Raw genomic sequence first — 5044 nt, forward strand, 5'->3', positions numbered from 1 at the left:
TTCCTCAACCTCCACGACCTCGGGTGCTTCAACATTGGTCTTCTCACTTTGAAGCCTACCATCAACCTTATGACCACATCTCAAAGTGATCGCCTTTCCTTGTGGTCTCTTCAATAGAGACTTCATAATTTGCCCCACTTGATTCTATAGATTGTATAATGAAGCGGTGTGGTTGCGAAGTGTAGCTTTGTCTGACTGAAACCATGTATCCGATGATTGCACAAATCGGGTCAAGGCTATCTCTAGATCGGCCATCTGGGTCTCCAAGCCTGAAACTCTATTCTCCATGTTTAGGGCTTGTTGTTGTTGAAAATCCGGTGGTGCTATGGTCTTTTGCTACCCTTGGTTACTCCATGAGAAATTAGGGTGGCTTCTCCACCCTTGGTTGTAGGTGTTGCTATACGGATTACCTTATACTATTCCTGAATTGCCCAAAAAGTCTACTTGTTCAGTCAGGGTTGAAGTGGCAATCAAAATAGGATAATTAGACGGTATGTGTGAACCACCACAACCATCACAACTTGTGATAGCGGTCACCCTTGGTGAAGTCAATGTATCCAATTTCTTACACAACGCCACTACTTGGGCTGCTAAGGATGTCACCGCATCAATTTCATGGAGTCTGGCCACTTTCTTCTTTCCCTTGCATTCCATTAGTAGCTATTCATGGCCATTTGCTCTACTAACTATCAGGCTTCTTCAGGGGTCTTGTTCGTCATTGTACCTCATGCGGTGGTATCTTGAAGTTGTCTTTTGCTTGGATTCAACCCGTTGTAAAAGGTTTGAATGATCATCCATTCAGCGAATCTATGCTGTGGACACTTCTACAAAAGATCCTTGAATTGCACCCATGTCTCAAACAAGGACTCGAGCTCTATCTGAACAAATGACGATATCTTATTGTGAAGCTTTGCTGATTTCCCTTTAGGAAAGTACCATCTCATTCCATGTCGTGATGGATGCTCGTGGTAAAGAATGTAGCCACTGCTTTGCTCTTCCTTTTACAGAGAATGGCAAAGTCCTCAATCGTATAGCATCATCCGTAACACCATTGATCTTCAGCATATCACGAACTTCCATGAAGTTTTCAATATGGTTGTTTGGATCCTCATTGGCCAAACCATTGAACTGCGTAGATTGCTGTATCATTTAGATGAATGCTAGGTTTAGCTTAAAATTCGGAGCTGTAATCGGGGGTCGCACAATGTTAGATTGTGTCCTCAATACTGACAGTCTAGTATAGTCAGAAAGTGTTCTAAGTTGTTCATTCTGTTCTGCCATGTTGTGAGATCCTTCAACTTCCATTTCAGCTAGATTCGACGGTTCTTGCATAGGTTCTTTACCCTTTATTCTGAGCGTACGTTCAAGTTCAGGATCACCTTTAATTAATATCGAAGGGTTCCCTCGAGTCATAACCTGGAGCTGCACCAAAAGTAGAAAAACAAAATTAGAATGATGATAGAATAAGAAGATAGGAAATAGAATGAATGATGAATAGCTAAGATAGCAAAGTGCAAAGTATCTCTAAATGCCTACTCTCCAGCAACAGCACCAAAAACTTGACATTGCCCTTATGTGTGATGCGTAAGTGTACGGTTTTGTTGAAGTAATAAATCCCAAGTGAGTGGGTATCGTATCCATAGGGAGTAGGGAATAAAAACACAAAAATTTCTATCTAACTAAGCGAAGATGGAATAAAAATTTTGTTGATAAAATGTAATGAAAGCAAGACTAAAAGAAACAAGAAAGTGAGAACCACAAATAAATGATAGGTAAGGTAATCGATAGAAGTGGGGTACTCGGATATTGTTCCACCTAGGACAATTGCTTCAAGTGCAAAATCAATTGTTATATCACCTAATTTGACGCTTAATAAGTCGTGAAAATCTTTAAACACATGGTTCCAAACCTAAGGTCAACCGTGACCAGCGGAGGTCATCCCTTACCCCATTTACTTTACTATAACCGTAAAGAACTCTTGGAATGTAGAGGTAGGATAAATCACATCAGAGGAAAAAGAGGACGCTCCGCTACCTCTCGACTCATCCTCTCGACCCTCTCCAATCTTGTAATATCTAACCCTCATGGTGTGTCACTAACTCACAAAGGTTACCAATGTAGACTCTCAACCCTAGTGTCACTCTAAGGGAGAAATCATGCAACAAGCATTCAAGATTGAAACAAAATTAAAGACATCAATTAAGGAAAACATAATAGAAGATTAATGAAACAAATACAACATAGGGTTCACAAATCCAAGTACCCACTTAGGGTTTAGCTCTCCATGGAGCTAGTTATAATCAACAATGAAATCGAATGTAAAAATAAGTAATCTTTACAAAAAACCCCTCGGTATTCATGTCAATAGTCTTGTGGAGTAGCCTCGCCTTCTCCAAATATCCCCTTGTTCTGCCTTGGGCACACCTCGCCAGATCGGTGCCAACGAAAGCTTCCCCAATAACCTTCAAAACCCTAGCTGACAGCCTTCCAAAAGATAGGGAAAAGTTGGAGAGAAGGATGAATGATTTCCCCAAAAATCGGGCTAAATCGTGGCTTAAATAGGGCTGCAATCGGGCATACACATGCCCCTGTGGATTCTTCATACAGGCCTATGAAATTTGCACATGGGCGTGGGGAATTTTCAAACGCGCGTGTTGATTCTCTGGAAACTTGATTTTTGCCCGGCTGTGAACAGTAACTGGTACATTGTATTGCTGCATTGATTTGATACAGTACCTGCTACAGTACTTCCCCAAAACACTCTCAATTCCATACTTCTCATTGAATCAACATAAACCGGCACACGTTTATGCCATAGATCGAGTCGCTTCTTCAATAAGCGGGTTCATTGGTGAACGTCTTGCTATCTTTGCATAAGTTGAGATACGCAAATGTGGCTGCCTTCGTGTCCCTACAACTCATTGTAATGTCTTGAATACATGGAGGTTGGCACATATTCACATATCTTAGAGCCCTAGTTGTGTCTTAGCATTTGTTCCTTCAAAGATTCTACCAAATAGTGCGCTCACGATCTACTTTTGGCTTCTTTTCTTAATACTTAGCTTCACAACCCTACATGCGCAAAAGAACACAAATACACATGTATTAGCACTAAAACCTGCTAAAAGTAATGCTCATTGTAAGGAAAGAATACTTCACATTCTTAATACACAAGCACTTATCAGTCAGCATGCCTTAACTCATAGAAATCATCCCGTGGCATTCCTCTTTTGTTGTTAAAACCAAATTCTAAATCCCCCAATCACTACCATCATTCACTTTCTCATTATTAGTTCTTAATTCAATCACATTTCAATCTTTGCATAACTGAACATTAGAATTTAGATTACTACTTTAAGTCTAGTCCTTGAGGTTCGACTACCCTATCCCTCACGGGGTATAACTTTACTACTTGTGTGTGACCCGTGCACTTGCGGAGAACACATCACATGTGCTCTATGTCACTATGTCGGCCTATCCCACAAAGCAGCCTAGTAATGTAAGGACCGACTTGGAGGATTCCAATGCTGGTCAGAAGCCTGATGGGTGATCTACTATGCCATGACATACCCAAGGTTAATAGGTACATGATCGTTCATCACACACAAATATTGGAGATCAATAATGCTCACGACACCGATGGAGTCACCATACCCTGTCGATGACTTGCTGAGAAGGGCATGAATGTACCTTAGGGCAGGTGAACGCAACTTTGATGCCTTTGAACACGTTAGGTGGTAGGATTCATTGTGCCTGATATGCTACTGATAAGTGCTTGTGTGCTAAGAATACAAAGTGTTCTTTTCTTACAATGAGCATAACTTTATCAGGTTTAAGCACTAATACATGTGTATTTGTGTTCTTTTGTGCTTGTAGGGTTGTGGAGCTAAGTATTGAGAAAAGAAGCCAAAAGTAGATTGTGCACGCACTATTTGGTGGAATCTTGGGAGAAACAAATGTGAAGACATGAGTGAGGCTCTAAGATATGTGAATGTGCGCCAACTGCCATGTATTCAAGCCATAACAATGAGTTGGAGGGGCATGAAGGTAGTCACATTTGCGTATCCCGACTTGTGCATTGATAGAAAGATCTTCACCAATTGAGCTTGTGATTGAAGAAAAGTATGATCTATAGCATAGACGTGTGCCCGTTTATGTTGCCTCATTGAAAAGTGTGGAATTGGGAGTATTTCGGCGGAGTACTTTAGTAGGACAATATAGGAAATCACTGTAGTTACTATTTATAGCCCGCCGAAAATCTGATTTGCAGAGAATCCACACGGGCGTGTGGAAATTCCACATGCCCGTGTGGAAATTGAATAGGCTGGTGTGAAAAATCCACAGGGGCGTGGGCTGCCCGATTCCAGCAGTAATTAAGCCTCGATTTAACCCAATCTTGGAGAGATTCTTTCCCCCTTCTCTCCAACTCTTGTCCATCTTTCAAGAGGCCATCGGCTAGATTTTTGAGAGGCTTTTGGCACATCTTTGGAGTGCTTCTATGGATTCAACACCATGCTTTGCTTGGAAGAAGGTTATTGGGGAAGCTTTCGTCGGCATCAATCCGGCGAGGTGTGCCCTAGGCCGGACAAGGGGACCTTTGGAGAAGACTAGGCTACTCCACAACACCATCAACACAACTACCGAGGGGTTTTTCTTATGGAACACTTGTTTTTACATTCGATTCCATTGTAGATTGTATTGTGTTATGTGGAGAGCTAAACCGCCTAGTGGTTACTTGGACTTTGTAAACCCTAGGATGTTATCATTTCATTGACCTTTTATTATGCTTTCCTTAATTGATGTTTTAATTGAGTTCCAATCTTGAATACTTTTTGAATGATTTCTCCCTTAGAGTGACACTAGAGTTGAGAGTCTATCTTGGTAACCTTTGTAGATGAGTGAGTCGAGAGGTAGCGGATAGGGTTGACAAAGCTAGATTGGATAGGGTTGAGAGGGTGAGTCGAGAGGTTGCGGAGCGTCCCCTTTCCCCTCTAGTGTGATTTATCCTACCTCCGTTTTCTCGAGTACTTTGCGGTCAAAATAG

At 41.6% G+C, this 5044-nt stretch overlaps 1 non-coding gene across 1 annotated transcript; it reads left to right on the forward strand.

The window, feature by feature from the left end:
- Positions 1-804: 804 nt before the first annotated feature.
- Positions 805-911, forward strand: LOC120278319. Its single transcript, XR_005541655.1, has one exon. It is a non-coding gene; the product is annotated as a small nucleolar RNA R71 (small nucleolar RNA).
- The last annotated feature ends 4133 nt before the right edge of the window (positions 912-5044 follow it).

Source organism: Dioscorea cayenensis, chromosome 15, assembly GCF_009730915.1.
Source record: "Dioscorea cayenensis subsp. rotundata cultivar TDr96_F1 chromosome 15, TDr96_F1_v2_PseudoChromosome.rev07_lg8_w22 25.fasta, whole genome shotgun sequence".
In the NCBI taxonomy this organism is placed as follows: Eukaryota; Viridiplantae; Streptophyta; class Magnoliopsida; order Dioscoreales; family Dioscoreaceae; genus Dioscorea; species Dioscorea cayenensis.